At 47.4% G+C, this 23,377-nt stretch overlaps 1 protein-coding gene across 14 annotated transcripts in view; it reads left to right on the forward strand.

Annotated features, from left to right (window-relative positions):
• The first annotated feature begins 2,317 nt into the window (after window positions 1-2,317).
• The window catches only part of TRERF1 (transcriptional regulating factor 1), a 201,373-nt gene continuing 180,313 nt past the window's right edge, over window positions 2,318-23,377 (forward strand). For 9 of the 14 annotated variants that reach the window (XM_059400458.1, XM_059400467.1, XM_059400468.1 and 6 more), the window contains exons 1-2: window positions 2,658-2,847; window positions 3,270-3,351. The gene's annotated coding sequence lies outside the window, so the exon portion shown is untranslated. The other 5 variants (XM_059400463.1, XM_059400459.1, XM_059400462.1 and 2 more) reach the window with 5 other exon arrangements.

The following is a 23,377-nucleotide window of genomic DNA, read 5'->3' on the forward strand; positions in this document are numbered from 1 at the left end:
TCTTCCCTGGCTGGGAAAAGGGCCGTTACTGGGGCCAGCTCCAGCAGGAGCTGGATTGGAGGGAGAGGGAGGGGTGTCCTAGGGAGGGTCTTTCTCCCCCGAGGGTGTTAGAGATGAGATTGTATGCTCAGGAAGGCTTCTTGGAGGTAGCGACTACGGTAGAGCCCAATCCTAAAGGTCTAGCGGGAGTTAGTAATAAGAGGGTTAGAGATCTCCCCTCCGCCCCCCGCCCCATGCAGAACAAAGAAGCACCACTCGCCTTAGAGTGTGGGAGGGGAGGAGCTGCGAGAGTGGGGAGGTCCGTAGCGGCGAAATCACGCAGGGGTTTCAGCGCTTGCCTTTATTCTAAGAGCAACTGGGAGGGTTTTGAAGGAGTGTGGCGGAGAGTTTTAGAGACTCCTCTGGCCGCTAGGGAAGAATGGGTGGGAGGGGGACAGGAGGCTATCACAGAAAGCAGTCCGATTGAAAGAGACTGAGGACCGAAGAAGGGAGGGGGGCGGCAACCGAGCATCTGAAGCCTTTCTCAGTCCCCGAGACACTGTGCGCTGTCCCTCAGCTTTCTTTGCTTCTATGGAAGGACCTCATAAAGGGCTGGGCACCGGCCAAACACTCACTGAGCGAAAATAGCCAGAGCCACCCTCTTCTTTCGGGGGCTCTCTGGCCCAGGCGCCCCAGAATTGGTAGGGTCAGGCGGGAGAACTTATCACTGCTGAAGAAGAACCGTTACCCCTCAAAATACACACAAACCTCGGCCGCTTTTGGCAGCAGCCTTCTCCGCCCATGACCTCATGCTTTAAGCTCCCATATAGCCTTCCCCCGCCCTGTCCCCACCCAGCGCCCGAGTGGGGGTGGGGTGGGGGACAGCAGTGAAGGTCTGGGTAGGGGAGCACCCGCGAGATCTCGGGGAAGGGACGCAACGATTTCCCCTCACTGGGAAAAAAAAAAAAAAAGCATGGCTTAACTTTCCCTTGAGCAAAAACTACTCGCTGTCTTGTGGGCCCTTCCTGAGATCGACGCCTCGGACCCGGCTCGAGGGGGGTCTGTCTAGCCTGGCCACCTTTGGTTTCCCATTCCCTCTGACCGGGAGAGAAGCCTGGAAATGCCGGGGTCCCGCGCTGGACCGACCGGCGGCCGCGCCTTCGCGGGGCCCCGGGGGCCGTCCTGCCCTCGCCCCACTGGCGCCGCCGAGGTTTGAACCCTCGGCTCGCCTTTCAGCCCGCGCCCTGCCCCCTGCTCGCAGCTGCTCTCGGTTTGGGTGCAGCGGTTTCCCCCGCAGCGGAGGAGGAGGAGACAGCGCGAGGAGCGACTCGGGGCTCGGGTTTCCGCACCAATGCCGAGCAGCCCCGGGCGGCCCCCGGCGGCCGTCCCTCCTCCCCGGCACCACGTTCCACAGTCATGGCGCGCGAGGAGGGGCGAGCGCGCGCAGCCACCGCCCCCCCGCCCCCTCCCCTCCCCTCCCGGCCCCGGCTCCTCTCCTAGGCAACCTCCCTCCCCGGCCTGCAGCGCCACGGAGATGGAGACCCCTCCCCAGAGAGCTGCGTTTCCAGCGCCGGCTGCAGCACCCCCTCCCCGCCCCCATCGGGGCGGAGGGATGGAGCCGCGCGCTTCGCGAACCTCCAGCCCCTTCCCGGGAGCCCCAGCCCCTCTCCCAGCCCCGCCGAGCCTCGGTGCAGCGGGGGTAGGTACAGACCATCTCTCCGCACTCCACCTAGACCCTGGCGTCTTTGCAACCCCTTAAAAATAAAAAATAAATAGCCCCCCACCCCCAGTCGTTCAACTGCAAAGCGCGTTACAATAACCGGGACGGCTACGCAGGAAGCAATCCTGCACTGGTCCGGGTCTAAGGCGGCAGCTTCCCGGCCACGCCGCCTTCTCCCGGGCCTCGATTTTCCGGTCACGCCGGAGAGTCCGCCACACCCCGGGGCTGACAGGTCCCGCACGGGGCCGCAACTCGGTCCGCGTCCCCCGCCCCATCCTCGTCCAGAGTCTCGCCAGCCTACAAAAGGTGCAACTTCACGCACATGCAGAGCACACAAATAAGGTCGGCAGCGCATCGCCGGGGAGGCTGCTAACAATGCGCTAGGCTGCCCGCGCCCGCCCGAGCGCGTCGCCCGGGGGGACAGGGGGCGCGGGTGGGGGCCGCGGCGGAGGACCCGCCGGCCGCGGCGCTGGACACCTTACTTCCTGCTTCCCCGCCCGCCGCCAGACCCAGCTCTGCGGAGGGATATCTCTCCCCTCCTCTGTCCCTCTCTCCCTTCCCCCGCCCTCCCCTTTTTTGCTTCTGCTCCCCCCCCCACCCCGCCTTTCTCCTTTTGCAAGAAAATAATTTGACAGTCGATTTGCTGACAGGGGAGGAATTTGCATCCTGGATTAAAAAAAAAGGCCGAGAGGAGCTTGGGAACGGTTGCTAGGGGTGGGTAATGGGTGAAAAAAAGGGGGGCGCCGGGGAGCGGATAAGGAGGGTTAAGGGAGGGGGCGAGGGTGGGGAGCAATGCAAAAGGTAAGGCCAGGTTACCGCGGCTCGGCCCCGAGTGGGCTGCGGCCGGGGGAGGGGCGAGAGATACATATGTATTTCTGTCTCCCTAGCACACCCCCTTCCCTCTAAGCGATGGCTGAGAGGCGGTGCATGCAGATGGGGAGTAAGTTTCCTGAAGGGGAGGGTGGATGCACGCGCGCGGCCCCGCGCTGCAAATTTCCACCGGGGAGGGAGAGTGGCTGGATGCGGAGAGTTTGGAGTTGCTTGCCGCGGAGGGCAGGAAGGGGAGCAGGGCCGGGAAAGGGGGCTGGCGGGCGCTATATCTGGGAGTAAGTTTCCAGGATCAGGAGAGCCTGCACGCTTGCACGCTAGTAAGTTTCTGGTTGGGGAGGGCGCGTGGGGAGGAGGAGAGGGAGGGGTGCATGTATATAGAAGGGGGGAGGGGGGAGCAGATTTCCTGCGGGGAGGCTGAATGCATATGGAGAGTAGATTTCCTGAAGGGAGGGTGGAGGCGTAGACGGACCGAGTAAGTTTCTTGCTGGGGTGGTGGCGGAGGTGGTAGGTTGGTGCTTTGGGAACCCGGAGCTTCCTCCCCGGGGTGGGGGCGCATGCTGTTGGGGATGGGGTGGGGGCGGCGCAGGGCCCTGTTCCCTGCTGGGGAAGGGGCTTGCATCTGGGGAGTATGTTTCCTGGCGGAGCGATATTTGTTTACAGGCTGAGGGCAGTACTGTAAGTGAGTAGCGCTTCGAGAAGGCGGCTCTGACATAAATTAATATTGAAATTATTCCATCAGCTCTGCTCGCCCCCCATTTCACCCCCCAAGCGGAGTCTGGTCTTGTCGGATTGCCCATGCACTTGTTGCAGAAACAGCCAAGGTAGGCAAGAAGCTTATTAAGTTTCATTTAAAAAAAAAAAAATTAGTTGGGGGATGCTCCGTGAGAAGACGGGGGAGGGGAAGGGAAAAGTCCCCCCACACACACACTTCTGTACTTTCAGTCTGTTAGCAGGGCCTTCTTTCTGCTTCCCTTCTTCCCTCGTCCCTCTGCAGGCTGTCCAGCATCCCAGCAAAGGGGGAGGGCCACGGTGGGCGCTATAATTGGCAGCCCCGGCTTAAAGGGTGGTGGTGGTGGGGCTTGCAATTGAAGCTTGTGATGTTATAAAGCCTTCATTCTTCCAGCCAAGAAACCGCAGGACCCTAGGGATGTGCCTTTGGGGGTTTTTGACATGATGCATATGTGTATGGATATGTGCCTGTAAGGCTCTTTGGGGGCTGGGTACTCCCCCAAGTTACGGCGGCCACCCAGATAAGAGAAATGTGTAAGGGGGTAAGCCTGCCCCCTTCACTCCCTAACTTCAGTTTAGGAGACTGGGAAGTTAACTGCTGGTGGGCTGAAGAAATAGACATTTAAGAATAACACAAAACCACCCATTCACTGGTGGAGGCCGAGAGCACCTGGCGGGCAGCCTCTGGCCAGCACTGGGCTGGAGCATGTGCGCCTGCCATCCTTAGGTTAAAGAAAATGACTTCTGGTTCCTCCGAGTACCTTCGGCTGGTCTGTTACAGCCTGCTTTGTGGAAACTCTTCCCCAAGACGAGACGTGGCTTTGGCAAATGAAGCGTTGAAGCCGGTGGCTCACAACGTGGCCTGGGCTGTCTGGTGAAGTCCGTGGAGGTGATGCTTGGGAATGAAGAAGCCAGGGATGACTGAAGAGTACTTTAAAAAAAAAAAATGCCTCCCCAAAGCCACCTGGGTTCCCCTTTTAGCAGGCCGTGGTGGAGAGCCTTAAGAGAGGAGTTTTAAGTTGTCCCAGTTGGTACCGACCTTTGGCATCATTTATGTTTCAAGAAAGCAATCCGGTGGTAGAAAACGTGATTTAGATGCCCACTGTCAGAATAATAAGCGGGACTCCAAGCTTAACCAGTTAACCAGCAGTCTTTGCTTCTCCCAGCCTCTCTCTTCCTGGTCTTCAGCCTGCTGGTTTCTGCAAATGAGTTATAGGATTTGGCTATCAGGGACCCTGATGATACTGGGAGTTTTAACTTTGCCAGTATAATTTTAACTCCAGAGACTCAAACCCAGACGAGACGGAAACCCAGACGTGTTTCTTAGGGTCAGGTAGTAACCTACATGTGTGGTTAACTAAAGTTGGTTAAGCTTTGTGCAATTCTGTGGATGAGCTCAATTCTAGGAGGGGAAAAAGTGGGTTTTAAAAAAAGATCTCTCTACGTGTTACTGATGGACGGTGCTTTTCTTCTTTCCTTCCTGTCATCAGATTTCCAGATTGAGAATTTGATTTTTGGCCAGTTGAGAGTTGAGTTCATTGGAAATTAAATATTATTGCCACTTAACAAATATTCCTAACTAGGCATTAGTTAAAAAAATTCACTATTATTTTTCCCTGCTGAGAATCTTAGTCTGGATGGTGTATATGCTGGGAGGGTAAACAAAATCTTTATATGTGTTTACCCCAGGGTAGTTGAATTATTTACGTGTCTATCCGAGAAGCCAAGAGCAGTCTTTCAGTTTTTTTTTTCCCTTATATTTATGAGATTTATTTTATTGTCTTGCTTTGGCCATTAATCAAGTCACAGTAGCTTTTTTTTTTCTGTTTTGCCGAGAATGTTCTTGTGGTAATAAAGGTTTGAAGGCCCATGAATCATAATTTATTCTTTTTAAAATATTGTGGTGATTGTCAGGATTTGATTTATAGGAATTGATACCGGGAGTGACACACCTCTTGGGGCCCCGCCCTTTTAGGCATGTCCATTTTCGCCAAAGGATTGTTGAGAAGCCAGCTTGACATCTTAAAAAAAGAGCATTTCCCTTCTGCTTTATGGGCATTGAGAATATTAATTCTGCAGGTTCCATGGTGAACATGGGTCTTTTCACAGCTTGGTAAGCCGGCTTCCACCTAGCAGGCATGTGTTAATATCACATAGCATTTATGTGAGCTTGCTGTGAAAACAGTTGTTCTATGAACTGTGTGAAAAGTATTCAGTTTTGCCTCCTTAACTGGCTTGGGCCTGTGGTTTTTGGTGAAGTAGGAGCTTTTGTAGTAAAAGGGGACTGCTGCTTATATAATAAAATGTGTGGTCTCAAAAACAAAGCTTACTCAGAATATTCTTTTTCCTCTGATAGGTAGGTTGGTCATAATAATCAAACGCATTGATTTTTTTTTTTTTTGAAAGTTTAAGGGTTCTCCATCAAGTCTACTAATCAGAAAGTGTTACCATTGTCTTGCATTGGAGAATTGGCTCAGTTCACATTATTTGTAAAGTGACAAAGAACTTTTAAGGTGATTTGATTCTCAAAGCAGGGAGTAAATGTCACCTAGGAGAAAAGTTGGGAAGGTACCAGTTTTTAGCCACTTCTGGGTCTTGGGTTTTTTTTAATCTTAATAATACGTATTTGACCCATGAGTTTCTCCCATTTCTGAAATTCTGTGACTTGGGTCTTGTGGAGAGAGGTCTCAGGAGGTCTCGACAGGCTCTTCCTGGGCCAACGGCCAAATTGCTTCATGGACTAGGACGAGTTGATTAACTTCCGTTTTTGTCTTCTCATGGAGAGAGTGGATTTGTACCTTGGCATTCCAAAAAGGACTCTTGAGTAGGTAGCTGGTAATCTTGACCATCGAATACAAAGAAATACTTAAGGAAAGTCTGCCACTATCTTGGGAAAAAAAAGTAGATGGTTGTTTCGCAATTATATGTGCTAATAGAGCGTAGGGGCACATAACCCCAGGCACCCAAAATAATTTCAGTTAATCTTGAAAATTTCCCCTCCAGCCAGCTGGCTTACCTGTCTAATTATGCTTGGTCAAGTCTAAGGTTAATTGAGCTGTTATTCCCACGCCGCAGGAGGACATAGTCTTGGGGGAGAAGGCTGAGTGTGGCTTTACCCACTTTCTGTGGAGAATTCACATACAGGTAATTGGGATTTGGTCATATGTTTGTGATAGAGTTCATAATAGTGATGTCGTATTCCTGTCATTTCTGGGATATCCTGTATTTCACCTTGGGCATTTTTTTGGGGGAAAGCTCTAGATGTTTTTATTGACTTTGAACATTGACATAAAAAGTGAGGATCCAGACAAGTGGCTCAGACCCCAGCCAGTAGGAATGGATGTTGGTTGTTCTGCTCTAAAAGCAGTTGAATTCAGCTTATTTATCACCTCATAGAACAGTGTGATTTAGGGAGAAGGGAGGATTAGAATCAGCTGGGATCTTGTGGATTAATAATATTTCTGAATTTGCATGTTGGAGGGGAACCACAGAAATAAAGGGGAAAGTAAAACATAGTTGATTTCTTTTGTGGGGAGGAGACAGGAGTAGCTGGCGACCAAGATATTGGCACTTGTCACCACGGGTACTGTGGCATTTTAAGGAATAATACAGTCCTGGTAACACTACGTTTGATCCCATGGCTTCTTACTAAATCTTTTCTTCTGGGTTAAAGAAACTGCATAATAAAAAGATCGTGTGATATTTTCTAAGAATTTTAAAGTACTCATGGTATCTGCTTATTAAGGTCTTCTGTTTAATTTGCGTTTACTGAGCAAGAGGGTAGTTTTTGTGTTTTCCTGGTCAAAGACGACAAGCTGGGGATTGGTGGGATATGCTGAGTTATTGGGCTGTCGGTGCAACCATACTAAACATTTTTGTTGTTGTTGTTACAGAGAAAGGGGGGAAGAGAACCCTTGTGCCCTAATGGCAGTGATAACTCTGGGGTCCTAGAAGGTAACAATTATTTTCATGCCATAATTGGATCTACTTTATTCACTGGTATGTTCAGCAACTACTTTACTGAATACCTACTATTCTAGGTACTGTCTTACGGCTCTGGGACTATGATGATAATTAAAATACACATATTTTACTCCCTCTCCCCTTACCCCCACCCCAGCCTCTAGCTTACCATTCAGAGGAGTGGTAGACACGTACAGAAATATATATTGCAAAATGTGATAAATGATGAAACCACAGGGAACAGTGACCTGGCCTTACGCAGCTAGAGTAGCCTATAAAGGTGTTCTGAGGTTTGGAAGAGAGCACCAGGAGGAGAGCCTGTGTGGAAGGACTTTGGCTTGGGGGATGCTGTATAAGAAGGGCACAGGCAGACAAGAGGGACAGAGAGGGCAGCACGAGGTGAATGTGCAGGACTTTGGAGGCCTTTGAAAAGGTTGGGTTTCATTTGAAGTGCAGTGAGAAACCACTGAAAGTTTCCAGTGGGAAGTGACACTCCCAACTTCTGATAAAGGGGCTTGCAGTGGTGGAGGTGGGCAGGTGTGGAGTTGGAGAGCAGGCCTGGTAGAAGATGATGGGCAGTGGAGAGAGCAGGTGCATGTGAGATGCACTTTGGAGGTATCAGGAAGTGCGTACCTTTGGAGGTATTTCTATTTGGGTTTGATGGTAGCTGGTGAGAAAGAGTTGAGGAAAGCTCTGAGGGTTCTGACTTGAGCATTTGGGTACATGGCTGGTGCTGTTTGCCCAGACGGGGAAGATTGGGAGAAGGAGGGGAGTGGAATCAAGCTATTTTTGTTTGGGTCCCGCTAAGTTTGAAGCGCTTGTTAGATAGACTCAAGGTGGAGAGGTCAGGAAGGCAGTCTGACAGCAGTGTCCAGCACCAGAGGAGTGGCCAGGCAAGAGATAAAAATGAGCCATTGGCCAGGGAACTGGTGTTTAAATCTAGGAGACTGGATGGAATGCCCTAAGGAGCCTATAGAGAGGAGAGGCGCTGTGTTTGTGTGTGTTGGTGTGTTGGTGGGGAGGGGGTGGTGGTTAAATGTTTCATGAGGTTGATAAGGCCAGAAAAGTCACCACTGGATTATTTGACAAAATGGAAGCCAGTGGGGACTTTCCAAAGAACCGCTTCTGTGGAATGCAATGGATGGGGTGGGGGCAAGATTGAAGGGGTTGGGGGGGTTCTAGGAGGTGGAACTGGTCACAGCATGTGTGGGCAACTTTTTGGCAAAGTTTGATTGTGCAAGAGAGGGCAGAGATACGGAGCGGGAGCAGGAAGGACCTGTGCAGAATGGAAGGGTGTTTTGGGTGCTGGTATTATTACCTTGGTGTATGGACAGGAAAGATCCTGGAGAGGGAGGAATTGAGGAGAGCAGCTGGTGGGTAGGGTCAGCTGACTAAAGCCCTTGAGAGGGTTTCCAGAAGATGTGGCCTTTTCCTCAGGGGCAGGGGAAGTGGTGTGCATGGGTGTGGAGGGCCTTCGGTCCTGGACCAAGGGAAAACCTGAGAAGACAGGTGCAGATGAGCAGAAGGTGGGGAAGCTGCTCCAGGCTGTGTCTGCACCCTCCTAGGGAAAGGGTTTGGGCTCAGGACCTGACACCAGCCAGAGACTTCTAAGGGTTAAGACTGCATCAGAAAATTGTACTGCATTTTCTCAACATTTGACTGCATTACTGAGCAGTACAGAGACGAGAGCAAATTCTTTTCGCTTGAGGAAGAGTCTTCAGTTAAAGTAATTTGGGCCTCACGTTAGATTTGTTTGAATACTATCATTGAAAAAAAAATCTGTGATTTTCAGCCCTGTTCAAAAGTTGGTGGGCACCGTGGCATAGGTTTGGAGGAAGAGGCTCCAAAAAAGAAAAGAAGAAGGAAAAAAAAAAGAGCCCTCTCCTCTGGGCAGCCTTTCAGGAGCACACGCCACAGACTGCCAGCCTGGGTGGCCCCCAGCGAGGGGTCTGCGTGGGGATTGGAGGGTGAGGATGGCGGCTGAAGGTCTAGGTTAGAGTCCGGCGCCCTCATGGTATCCTGGCTCTGGCCAAGGGGGCCTCCCAGCCTGTCTGGGCATCTGTAAAGGGCGGGTGATACCATCTGTCGCCTCTCCCCTCCACTTGTGAGGATGCCATCAGATAATGTACAGAAAGTGCTATGTAAACTGTAAGAGGCATCGCGCACCGAGAGCAGCGAGGTGAATTAATCTTCAGCCAGATCTCCTTTTCAGATATAAAACCTGACAACCACTGAAACGTTTCCCTTAACTTCCCAGAGCCTCTGCCCACACCCCTGTTCACCAAACCCTCTCTCACTCTTGTTCCAGCCTCCTAGCCACTTTCTCCTTAGGGGTTTCGGGTCCTCTGGGATCTTTGTATCGAAAGTGCTACAGGAAGGCTGGCATCCGAGCTCAGGCGGTGACATGCTAGGCGGTCTAGGTTCAGACTCTGATCCCGAATTGAAACTTGGAGACCTGCCCAGTCGAGGCGACAGACACACTTGGTTTGTGCACTGGGTGCAGGGGAGCCTTGAGCCTCCGCAGGAAACCGGACTGGGGTCCGAGGGTCCTGGCAGGTCTTCATTTGCATTCAGCTTTTGTTTCGCAAATGAGGCTTGTACTGTAAAGCAGAGTCTACCTAAAACAACAACAACAACAAAAAAAAAAACCCCACCAAACAACAAAAACCAGCCCTGGGCCCTTTCTCATACTGTCATGCTGCAAAAGTCATTTCTAGTTTTAAGAAATACCTTGTGCTTTTCCCTCATCAGACCGCTTGCCTCCGGGCTAGAGGGGGAGGCTTTATTTGTTTATTTCTGAATTAATTTTTATGATGGGAAAACTTGAAAATGCAACAAAAGCAGACAGGCTAGCATAATGAGCTCCCTTGTACCCGTCACCCAGATGCAGCTGTTACTGAGATTTTGCTCACCTGTGTGTAAGAGGACTCCTTGTAATTGTATAATAAATACAAGTTGTCAGTTTTGAGAGATCAGTGGAACTGATACCAATTTGGTTTCATAAAGGGGAAAATAATCAACGAAAAATCAGAGAGAGAGGAAATGGATGCCATCATTGAAATAACCGGTGTTTACCTAGTTTGTTGCTGGTCCAAAGCCTCTTCTTATTTTATCTGACGACAGAAGCAACAACCACAGGAGGTTGGTATCCTCATCTGACAGCCAAAGAAAGTGAGGCTCAAGAAGGAGAATCGAAAAAAATATATAAATAAGTGATTAACCCAGAGTCCCAGGTCCAGCCAGCATCCTGGTTTAAGGCCAGAAGTTGAATGGTCTCCAGATGTTGTGCACCCTCAGATAATGCTATGCAGTATTAAGGATATGGTACTGAGTAGCTGTAGAGATCATGGAAACCAAGACCATCATCTGGGAACTTTGGGCTTCTAAGTCCCAGTCACCTTCTTTGGAAAGACTCAGATGATTTAAACATGTTTCCGACGTTTCATTTTTAAAAAACTTGAATTGTCTGGCTCGTTCTGGAGCACACAGCTCAAAGGCTGCCTCATAATTAAAGCCAAAACTTGACTTTAACAAATTGCATGGCCGTTCTCCATCAGCCTCTTACCCTTAGCCCTGTCCTTTTTGTGGGGCTCCTGAGTGGAGGGACCTGGACAAGCCATGGTTGTTTCTAGACGGCCTGGCCTTTAGTTTCCAATAGTTTGCTATTTGCTACCTTGGAAAGCTTCCTGGGGGCCCCTTGTGTGTGGGGGGGTGGTTGGTCATAACAGGGACAGCTCTGAGGGCCTCTCTGCTCGTCTTGGGAAACCACCTCCCATCTAACTTCTTTAAAAGATGTTTGAAAAAGGGAAAGGGGAAAAAAAAAAAGTTGGAGTTGATGCCCAAGGCGTTTGGATAGGGGGTGTCATTCGAGTTCCCTCTGATGTCATCACAATAGGAGATACCACACTCCCTTAAAATTCAACTCAAGGATACCAGTAATGAGGCTGATTCTCAAGTACCAGGGCTTGTTCACTTTTCGTTCTTAATTGGGTGAACAGATGTGAGCTGGGGTGGTGTTATGGGGAGCTACAGTAGGTAAGGACATTTAGAGGCCTATCTTCTTTTGAAGAGTCTGAGCTGCTTTAGAAACCAGTATGGAATTCAAACAATTTCAGTGTGCTTATGCTCATTCATTCCTTCATTCTCTCTCCAGAGCCCCGTGTGCCCCCATGTGCCTGGTCACTGACCGGTGCTGTGGGCTGGGCTGGGCTGTTAGGATGCTGTTGTCATAATATCCGCCTCCCCTGCCCCCCCCCAACCCGTGTGTCTTTTACCCCTTCCTTGCTGCCCCAGGGAGGGCAGAACTGGGTCAGCACTCGTTGTACCCCCGGCACCTGGCACTAGTTGGTGCAGTATAAATGCTTATATATTTAAGAATCAACTGGGGTTTTTTTGGTTTTTTTGTTTGTTTCATCTCAGGTTCCCCTGCCTCCTCCCCCCACCCCGCCCCCTACTGGTTCTCCCTGGAGGGAGAAATCCAGGCCCCTCTGCCACCAGGGTCAGCTCTAGCAGCCCCTGAAGGAGACCAGGCTAGAGAATGTTTCCTTCCCCCTTGCCTCTCACGGTCTGGCAGCCTTTAGCTGGGGTGCTTTAACTGAGCTCTCAAATTCAAGTGCAGCCCCATCCCCCATGCCTTTTAATAAGTGACATTTTGTTAAATCAGTTATTTGAGGCCTTATCTATATTTCTGTCTGTGCTGGCTTAGTCAAAATAGGAAAGAGAGTGAATATTAGATTTCTTTCCCTGCCCCCCTTCCCTCTCCCCTTGGAGCAACTCTACATAAGATTTCTGATGGTGGGGGGGTGATATGTCCTTGAAGAAGTAAATGCTGCATGCAGAAAAAATGTGGAGGGCTTTGACTTGTAGCGAATGCTGTTTTTCAGCAGCTGTGATTTTTCCATTTTTCTTTTTCTTTCTGTTTTGATTAGTGGAACTCATTGTGCTCCAGGGTTGGGATTGCGTTGGGGGAGGGCGCGGAGGGAACAACATTTACTGGGCGAGCTGGAGTTGGGGAGGAGGAAGGAGAGAAGGGATTTATTGAAAATATATGTCTACTTCTGCTATGATAAAGCGGCAGGCATGTAAAAATGCAATGGGGAAATCATTATTGTGGTAAAATGTAGGCAGAGCTCCGTTTTCTCATTAACAGAGCTTAGCTCGCATGGAGGAGGGGGCGGCCAGGCTGCTTTGAGAGTTGGGGTATTCAATAATAGCAGACACTCGGGGGATTGTCTCCAACCCCCCCTGCTCACCCCCTTCGGCTGCCTTCTCCTTTCTTTCTCCAATCAGTTTGTAACCTTTTTAAAGCTGCTTGTTGGATTTCATGGTCTCCATTGTCACTCCGTGCCACCCCAAAATGCTGTAAGGACTGTTTAATTTTTAAAGTTGGAGGGAATTAAAATAAATTTTCTCTTGGGAACTCAGGGAGAATTTTGGCAACATGCTGTGAGTCAGAGATTGGATTGTATCCCTTGCATCCCGGAGAGCACCAAGAAGAGCCTTATTTAGGGGCTCAAGAATTTGCATATGCTGTGGGGTATCCAAATGAGGGTTTCAGATGGCTTTAGGGGTAGTTGCTACTGTTGTTGACTGAGAGCTTAGTGTGTGTCGCTGGCCCTGTGCAGGTGTACTAGTCACTTCAGTCTTCCAGCATTTGTAGGAGGCAGATGGGTGCCCACTTTACACTTTACACTTGAGGAAACTGAGGCTTAAGGAGACGTGGGTGCTGAGCTGCCAGGCTGGTCTCCAGACCCAGGGCTAACCCGCAAAGGCTGCCTGGTCACCTTCCCCATACGGCTATCTAGATTCTAGGAACCTGGACTACCCCAAGGCCTGCAATCCAAGTGAAGGGTGGAGTGCTCAGGATGTTCACGAGAACTTTTGCTGAGCCCCTGGACAGAGCTGTCTTTCTAAGATCAAGGTTAGTGGCTCACATCTTTGTTAGAAGAAGTGAGCGAGCGCCCTGCTTCTCATCCTGCCAGGCTACAGTGACCGTCAGTGCTGACAACTTGATCTTCAAGTGTGTGTTAGTGCTTCTCATGTGCCCAGACTGTACCAGTGGCTGGAAGTTCCAGGACCAGTAGGAGAAGGAGCTCAGAGTCTGGTAGGGACAAGTCAGGAGAACATATAAACCCGGCACACAGAGAGACCTGCTTAGAAAAAGATCATACTACAGAAGCAGTCAGTGGGAGAGACTGTGTGGAGGAGCCAGGGAAGTCTTCAGAGAGGTGGTACATGAGTGGGGTTGTATGGGTTCAGTGGGGGCTTGCTGGGTAGGCAAGCGGGGAGGGACTAGCAGATAGCATGGCGAGTATAGGAAGCTACATAGAATCTGGCTTTACTGAAGCATCAATTCAAAGCTTACCCTTCTGGGGCGCCTGGGTGGCTCAGTTGGTTGAGCGTCTGACTCTTGATTTCAGCTCAGGTCGTGATCTTAGGGTCGTGAGATCGAGCCCTGTGTTGAGCTCAGCGCAGAGCCTACTTAAGATTCTTTTCCTCTCCCTTTGCTCCCCCTCTATCCCCTGCTTCAAGCTCTCTCTTTGTCTAGGAAATAAAAAGCTTACTCATCTAATGTTATCTTCCATCACCTTCAGTTTAATGCTTTAGAACTGTGCTATCCAATATGGTAGCCGTTAGCCCACGCATGGACATTTTTTAAAAAAAAGATTTTATTTATTTATTTGACAGAGAGAGAGAGAGAGATCACAAGTAGGCAGATCTATAGGCGGGCGGAGGGTGGGGAAGCAGGCTTCCCACTGAGCAGGGAGCCTGATGCAGGGCTCGATCCCAGGACCCCGAGATCCTGACCTGAGCCAAAGGCAGAGGCTTAACCCATGGAGCCACCCAGGCGCCCCATGCATGGCCATTTAAGTTTTAATTAAAAATTAAATAAAATAAAATATTCGTTTTCCCCCGTGGCACTAGCCCCACGTCAAGTGCTCATTAGCTACATGTGGCTGGTGGCTGCCATATTGGAGAGCATGCATATAGAATATTTCCATTAGAGCAGGCAGTTGTGTAAGGTCGCACTGCTCATGAACTTTGCCCTGAGGCTTCTTCTGCAAGCAATGTTTTCCTTCTTTATCCCTTACCTAGCTCATTCCTACTTCCTCCAGAGGCCTTCCCTGTGCACCCCAGGGTAGGTCGCCAGCCCACTGCCCACCTGGATTGCAGTGATCCCTTTCTGTGTCCGTCTGCCTATGAGGACTTTCATTTTCTAAAGGGCATGAGATAGGTTGTGTTCATTTTTGTGCCACGTCTTGTGTATCGTTGTGTCCCCAGCAACCAGTCAGGGCCCAGCACATACGAAGTTCCCAGTCGTAATTGCAGGTGATGAGGCTGGAGAGGTGAGAAGGGATTGGGCTGGGAGGACCTGATACCATGATAGGAATCTTAGACTTGACCTTGTAGGCAAACCCTTCATTGAAGAGTTTGAAGTGAGGAGAGGTGTGGGGGGAAAGTGGACAAGTCAGATTTCTGTATTAGAAAGGTTAGTCAGGGGCGCCTGGGTGGCTCAGTGGGTTAAGCTTCTGCCTTCGGCTCAGGTCATGATCTTGGGGTCCTGGGATCGAGTCTGCTCAGCAGGGAGCTTCCCCTCTCTCTCTGCCTGCCTTTCTGCCTCCTTGTGATCTCTCTTTGTCAAATAAATAAATAAAATCCTTAAGAAAAAAAGAAGAAAAGAACTGTCGGTCAAAGGTATGGAGGACAGGCTGGAGGGGCTGAGGTTGTAGACTGAGATGAGGTAAGAAAGTATTTGGAGGACAGAAGCAGGAAGGGAAAGGTCTCTACTCCTTAGCTATGCTAGCGAGTTTGAGGAGTAATGTCACCATCTTGCCAAGTCAGGGTTTCCTACCATTCCTGTCTCCATTTTGGATGTTCCCGTTCGTTTCTAAGGGAAGCTGCAGAAAACATTCCCTTCCACTTCTTCTGGGTACCCTCAACCTCTTTCTTCTTCTTTTTGAGATTTTATTTCTTTGTTTGAGAGAGAGAGACAGTGAGAGAAAGCATGAGAGGGGAGGTCAGAGAGCGAAGCAGACTCCCCTTAGAGCTGGGAGTCCTATGTGGGACTCGATCCCAGGACTCCAGGATCATGACCTGAGCTGAAGGCAGTTGGTTAACCAACTGAGCCACCCAGGCACCCAACCTCTTTCTTCTTAGGGGGCCCCAGCCTTGGTCTCTACTTTTGTAGATGGTGAGCATCTCCACCCCCTTATCTCCTCACCCTCTCACCCTTACCCTGCCGGGTGCTCACCTGCTCGTTTCTCTTCAGGGTAGTTTCTCTTCAGGGTATACTTTACTCAGTATGGTTCCATGTCTGACCCCTTGTAGTAAATCTGACGCTCAGCACAGAGGCTGGGGTTTTAGCCTACTGTCTTTTTCAGCCCATGATGGATTCTCCTTGGAGGACACTTCTGGGGGCCTAAATTTAAGAAGACTTGTAGAGAGTTTTGCAAAGGAGTCTGGAAAGTAACTGAGATCAATCTAGGCTCTTTGAGTGGAAAGGAACCAGGATAGCAGAAGTAGAGAAACATTAAAAGGATTATTTTCTTTAGGAAGGTGAGGTAAGGTGCTCTTCTGGACGTGGTGACCTCACACTGTATGTTTGGGGATAGGATGCATTTCAGAATGTGACAGCTACCTCCTAAGTGCAGACACATGCCATCATTTTATATATAGGACCTCATTAAAGCCTCAGAGCAACTCAATGGAGAAGGCATTATTATCCTTACTAAACAAGGGAGGAAGTGGGGGGACAAAGGGATGAACAGACTTGCTCAAGGTCTCGTGATTAGCAGGGATTCAAACCCAGGAATCCAGACCTGTGTGACTGTAAAAGCAGATGCTTTTCCCCCTTCCTCCTCCTGCCTCCCACTTAGCCTTACCAGACAGTGTGGCCCGAGTTCAGTTCAGAATGTGGCCAGGATAATACGGAGAAGGGACACCACACTGACCCTTGTGGGGTACTCCTGGATAGCGGTGTAACTCTCCGAGCCTCATTTTCCTTATTCTCAGTACTTTTGCTTTTCTGGTTGAAAAGGCTTATTTTAAGAATCAAAGGAGAGAAAGGATGCACAAGTGCTTTGACAAATACAAAGCCATATACTTTACTCTTCTGCAGAATTGTTTTGTGAAGGAGCAAAGCATTGAGATGGTTGGGTCCCAGGGTTGTATCTGGGTTTTGGGCACAGTGTGTGTGTGTGTGTGTGTGTGTGTGTGTGTGTGTGTGCGCGTGCGCGCACCCTGTCCCACAGATCTCCCTTGTTTCCTTTGGGAGACTTTGGTTTATCTCCCAAACTTTGCAGTCACCACGATTTGGGGGAATGGTTGGTGGCTAGACACATGGTAGGTGGAACCTTGATCAGTGCTGGAGTGCTCTGCATGACCTTGGGAAAGTCACTTCACCTTCCTAAAGCTCCATTTCCTGAGATGGTCACATCTACTCAGAGGTGTCATTGGGAAGATTAATGGCAGAATATGTGTATGAAACAGCACCTTGTCAGCCAGATAGTGATGTGTGTATGTGCAATGGAGGTCATGGGCAGCATGGTCGGTTGAGCACACTCTCAGCCCATTCCCTTTCCTGGTCAGAATGTATGGCTCTTATGTTCTCCTGCTTTTAAGACCTGGAGAAGGACACGATTCAAAACCCCTTTGGAGCTAAGACTTTTTCACTGAAATTGTGTAAATGATAAGTGAAAAGTTCATAGAACTTTTTAGTTTGGACAAGGAGACTACAGGTAGTGCGAGGTGACTATAGAGCATTTGGAAAATATTGGTAGGCCTTAGGAAGAAAATACCAGTTGTCTTTAATTCCTTCCTCTTACTTTTTTAGTAACTTCCTTCCAGTATTTTTTCTAGGCAGCATAGTCTGTTGATTAATAGTTTAAGTTCTGTAGTCAGACATGCCTGGCTTTGGATCCAGAATCCTTCACTTCGTGGAAATAATGGGGATGGGTGAGATGAAACGAACGGATACATGTAAAACATGCCTGGCACTTAGTAAGTTCTCAGTAGACATTAGCTATGATATTAAGCCTGAAAATAGTATTGGGCTAATTTTGAATGAGATTTAATGTTAATATTTTGTTCATTAAATATTCTTTGGGTCCTTTTTTTTTTTTATAGTTTTTTTAGTATATTCTCATGTGGATTTTATGTTCAACAAATATTTCTGGAGAACCAGAAATAGTGTGCCTGTGTGCCAGGCACTGGGTCCCAGAATTTATTTTACTAACTCCTATTATTAGAAATTTAGTTTTTCACTCCATTATAAATAATGCTTCGATAGACATCCTTGTGCATAAATCTTTGATCACATCTCAGATAATTTTCTTAGGATAAATCCCTGGAAAGAAGAATTGCGGTGTTAAAGATAATGGGTGTTTTTAAGGTTCTCAGTAATATTTCCTAAGTGTTCTTCAAAACATTTTTAAAAATTAATTTTCATTCATCCGACTAGCATGTGAGAGTACTGACCTCCCTTCACCAGCTCTAATACTATTTTTCAAAAAATGGTAATTCTTGTGTAGTGTGGGTTACCCTTTCTACCATGGACTACAGCTCTTCTCTGGGACTCATTTTTTTCCTGCTGCAAGGTGGGGTACAAAGGTCTCCTGCTGGTAACTACTATTTATAAATTTAGCAGGATCTTTGGGTTTCTGTTGTAGAAAGGCTGTGCAGATGACCTGAATTATTATTGAAAGTGCTGCTTTCAGCCAAGTTAGAATTTCTTTATGCTTATGCAGAGACTTGAGAAGTACTTTCTTCTCACCACACACATCCCTGCCCAGGGCATGGGGTGTGTCAGATAGCTGGTTTGTATTGTCAGGCGACCAGGATTCTCCACTCATGTAAATAATCGTTGTTAGCAGTCGACTGCAGAATTACGGGGTCCCTGTTGAAAGTTTTAGGAATTTGTTCTGTTTGAAACTTTATAAGGAAAGGAAAGCTCCTTTTACCTCCCACAAGTATCATAGTGTCCAAGTGTTGTATGAAATGAAATATGGAGAAAAAAGTTGCTCTATTGAAAATGCTGAAAAGTAGAAAGGGAATGAAAACCAGACAGCATTCCATCATCTAGATAGAACCTCTGTTTTAAAAAAAAATGGTGTGTTCCTTTCTAGTGTTTTCTTTTCCCATATATATATATATATAAAACAATATATATATATCTATATCTTTGCATAGTTGGAGGCTTTCTGGGTGTGAGTTTGTTTGTTTGTTTTAACCATTTCCTGATTGGTTCAAGCTACTTATATACAACACTTAGGCTCCCTTTACCTCCTTTATGCCTCTTGTGGTCTTGTGATTTTAAGCTTCTCTCTAGATTAAGCCCCAAGGGATGTTGTTTTAAAAAGTCAATAATAATTTAGATTAATCTCCATAAATATGTAGATCTCTGTGGTGTTCTTCGTTTCTTCTTGAATGACCGTGCTCATGATGTTCTCTCAGATTAATTTCCTTCTTTCTGAAGAAACCCCCTTAGTTGTGTGTGTGTGTGTGTGTGTAAGCATGCATAGGGGGTGTCTGGTGGTGCCCTAGTCTTTCAATTTATGTTTGTCTGAAAATGTCTTTCCCCTTTTATTTGGAGGATATTTCCACCAGGTATAGAAGTCTAGGTTGCCTTTTTTTTTCTTTTAATTCCTTAAAGATAATGTTCCATTGTCCACTGGCTTCCTGCATTTCTGTTAAAAAGTCATCTGTCAGTTTTATTGTGTTTCTTTTGAAAGTAATATTTTCTTTTCTCTTTAGCTTCTTTTTTTTTTTTTAAAGCAATTGCATTATGGTGTACATTAAGTGTGGCTCTCTTTGTATGTATCCCCCATGGAGTTTGGAGAGCTTTTAGAATTTATGGCTTGATTTAAAGTCCATTTTAGAAAATTTGGGGGGAGTTCTCTTTAAATTGCTTTTGCCCCATTATTTCTCTCCTCTTCTTTGTCTTTGCATTTGTTAGACTCTTTTGTGGTATCTGACAGGTCCCTGAAGTTGTTTTTGTATTTTCTGTGCTTCAATATGAGTATTTTTTCTACTAATCTATTTTCCACTTCATGAGTCATCTCTTTCCTGTTTGTTGTCCAACCTATCTAGTAAATTCTTAATTTATTTTAATTGTTGTAAATATCTTATTTATAAAAAAGATAGTTTCTGATTTTTTTAAAGATTTTTTTTAAATGTTTATTATTTATTTGACAGAGAGAGATCACAAGTAGACGGAGAGGCAGGCAGAGAGAGAGAGATAGAGGGAAGCAGGCTCCCTGCTGAGCAGAGAGCCTGATGCAGGACTCGATCCCAGGACCCTGAGATCATGACCTGAGCCGAAGGCAGCGGCTTAACCCACTGAGCCACCCAGGTGCCCAGTTTCTGATTGTTTTTAATGATTGTATTTTTCTCTTGGTTTGGTCCTGATGTGCTTGGTAATTTTTGTTTGAATGCTGGGCATTTCAGATGGAAAAAGCTCAGGATGTTGGGTCACCTTGATTCTGTTAAGGCTGGTCTACTTTTGATCTGCCCTTGCTTTTAGAGTGAGTGTTTATTGGGGTCCCGCTTCCTTGATAGACCCTGATATTCACAATTTGTTTTTCTACCTCTGGGAGACTACCAAAGTCTCTGCTTAGCTTTTCAGTTTTTTAACTTTTTTTTTTTTTTTTCCCGGTTTGGATTTCCAGGACCTAGCTCTGTACACAGGTGATTTCAGTGTCATCAAATGCCTTGAGGGGAAATTATTGAACATTGGGTTCATGTATGAGTGGTTCATTTTTCCCTGAGATCTTGGGTCTTAAATCCTGGATGTCATTATAGCCCTGAACTGCAGCTTTTGTTTCCTTGTCCAGGGAGAGAGCTGCAGCATGCTGTATCTTGCTGCCTTTTCTCTCAGTGTTTGTTATACCAGATCAGCACATGTTCTGGGGAGAAACATCAGCAACTGATATGTACCTCACCAAGGTTCTCTTTCTTCTAGGGGAATCATCCTTCCCAGCCTGGCTGCCTTGTTGTACTCCCATAGCTTCAACAGTTATTATGGTTATTATTATTATTATTATTTCATATTTTATTTATCTTTTATACTTGTTCTATACAGGAGGGTTAATCTAATAGCAGTTGTGTCATGACAGTTGAAAGTGAAGTCTAGTTTTTTTTAATCTTTTATCATTTGACATTTTAAGTATTTTGTATTCTTCATGGAGGGTGGGTGCCCGGGTGGCTCAGGTGGTGAAGCACCTGAGTCTTGATTTCAGCTCAGGTCCTGATCTCAGGGTCCTGGGATCAGTGGGGAGCCTGCTTCTGGATTCTCTCCCTCTGCCCCTCCCCCTTCCATCCCGCTTACTCACTCTCTCTCAAATAAATAAATGAATTTTTAAAAATTCTTCATTAGGTGATTTTTAATATCCACACAAAACTGTTTGCTATGGCTTTTATAATCTACTCAACCATTTTTCTAATGTTGGATGCTTAGGTCATTTCCCATAACTTGCTTTTAAAAAAATAATGCTGCAGTAAATGTCTTTGTGCCAGAGCATCTTAATATATTTTAAAAGCATGGACTATGAATGATCAGAGTTGAAAATATTAATCAGTAGTGATTGTTTCCATGTATATGTCAGGTACAAAAATAAATACAAAACTTTTCTATCTCAGATGGTCCAGAGAGAAACATTCCTTTTTCCAAAGTGTTTTTATTTCTTTAAAAATATTCATTTAGTGCTTACCATGTGCCAGGCATTCTTTTATATGCTTTATAATACTAATTTTAATTCTCCTAAGGGCCCTAGGACACAGGTAGTAATAATGATAATGGTTTTAAAGATGAGGACTCTGAGCACAGGAGGGTAGATAACTTGCCCAAGGTCACCCAAGTAACTTCCAAGGTCACACAGCCTGTCAGTGGCAGAGCTGAGCCATGAGTTCCTACTCTAGAGCCCATGGTTTTGGCTCCTCCCCTGTACCACCTGGAGCTAATTGTTCTAACTTATCACTTCCTTTTCCTCCCATTTTAGCTTATTCCAGAGCTGCCCCAGCCTTTTCTTAATTGACCTTTTTTTTTTTTTTTAAAAACCGTCTGCCTTGTGGTTGCTGGGGGATGAGTGTGAATGTGGGTACAAGGTGCCAGGGACAGAAATTGCTGTTTCTGGGACTGGGTCTGTGCAGGGACAGCTCACTTTATAGGTTGACCAGATAAGCTTGCCGGGTGGCTTGTAGTGTGTCTGTTGGGGACTCTGGGTGTGGATCGAATGACAGGGAATTCTGCCTCCACCTGTGGTTTGACGGGCCAGCGTTAGCTGGTTGCTGATTTTGCCATTTAGAGAGGCAGAGTGAAGTAATCCTTTTCTCTTCTCCCTTTTTCCAGTTCCACTTCCGGTTAGGAGCACAAATAGTTATCAGGGCTTGCCTGATAAAGCACTGGTGCTTTGGACTTTAGGGACTGTGGGGTGTGGATGAAGAGTGGAGAAGTCGTTGACATTTGTCTTTCTGCCTCTCTTTGGATCTTTCTGTAAGTGTCCCCATCAGTCTCCTGTCCCTCTCTGCTTGTTATGTCTTCCTCCTACCCATTCCCCTCTTTCATCTTCCTGCTCATCTCCCCTTTTGGGTATAACATGGATTTGGGGGAGAGGTGGATGTGGGGATAACTGGTTTCCTTAGGGTTGTTGGGTTTGTACCTTGAAGGGGTTCATCAGAGAGAGCTTTGCGGGTGAGGTGGCTTTGAGCATGTTGATTAAGTGGTATCAAAGGAGCTATGTAGGAAGGATGACTAGGTGGCAGAGAAGTGAAGGAGAACTTGTCCCTTCCCTGCTCACAGCCTTTCAGCAGCCCCTACTGTAGTCAGTGAAAGCCAGTGTCCTTGCAGTGGCCTGGTGATACTCTGCTCCCTCATCCTGCTACTCTCTTCCTTCATTCTGCTTGAGCCACATTCTGCCTCTTCACCATTCCCTGGATGTACCTGGCACCTTCTTGCCTTAGGGCCTTTGCATAGGCTGTCTTCTATGCTTGGATTGCTCTTCCAGAACCTAGATACCCATCTGCATTGCTCACTGTCTTCCCCTTCAAGTCTTTTCTCAGACGTCCCTTTCTCACTGAGGCTTTCCTCTCTACTGTATTTAGTGCTGAATTGCCCATCCCCTTTAATACATTTTGCCTGGATTTTCCATTCCCTTTATCTGCTCTTTGTCTCTTTTAGAAATATTTAAGGGGAACCTGAGTGGCATAGTCTGTTAGGTGTCTGCCTTTGGCTCGGCTCATGATCCCGGGGTCCTGGGATCGAGCCCATTGATGGGCTTCCTACTCAGTGGGGGGCCTTCTTCTCCCTCTCCTCCCTGCTCATGCTCTCTCTCCCTATCTCTGTCTCTCTCGAATACATAAATAAAATCATTAAAAAAAAAAAACAACCACTTTAACCATTTAGGATTCCATATAGTTTACTTATTTCTTATCTTTACTGTCTCCTCCCTTCTAGAACATGAGCCCCGAGGAGCCAGAGATCTTTCTGTGTTTATTCTCTGCCAACCCTAAGCACCCAGCATGGGGCCAGGCACATAGTAGGCCCCCAGGAGATGTTTGTTGAGTGCTGGGCTCCTGGGGGCTCTGTAGGGCCCCCAGCTCAAGAGACTTTTATCACATCTTAGGATCTGAAAAGTCTTTGCCTGTAGGAATTTTTTTAATTAAGATTTTTATCATTGTCATCCCCTTCCCCCTTCCAGTTCATTTAAGACTGTTATGAAACAAAACTCATTATGCTTCAAAATCTGACAGAGCTAAGGCCCCAGGGAAAGTGCGAGGAGGCAGCCATGGAGGGTACTTCCTTCCATTTCCCCCGTCCGTGGTTGTGGTTGTCTCATGGGGTTGGTTCCCTTAGGACGGCCTGAAGCCCTCAGGGTCGAGGTGAGCAGGGGTTCCCGGGCCTCAAGGGGTACAACCAGCTGGAGAGTTTCCTGTCAGCCAGAATAGAAAATGCTGCCTTCCCACATTGAAGGGTTTCTCCAGTCACCAGGAGTCAGGATAGAAGGGGTAAGAGGTGGCAGGCTGGTGAGAAGGGAGAGCAGTGAGGTGTGTTTTATATGGTTCAGGTGGAGGAATAATGGCCCAAGGAGAAAGTAGACTTGTGGTCCTCTGTGGGTGTGACTTTTAGTTTTCGCTTAAAACAACCAGTGGATTTTGTTGATG

Source organism: Mustela nigripes, chromosome 5, assembly GCF_022355385.1.
Source record: "Mustela nigripes isolate SB6536 chromosome 5, MUSNIG.SB6536, whole genome shotgun sequence".
NCBI lineage: Eukaryota > Metazoa > Chordata > Mammalia > Carnivora > Mustelidae > Mustela > Mustela nigripes.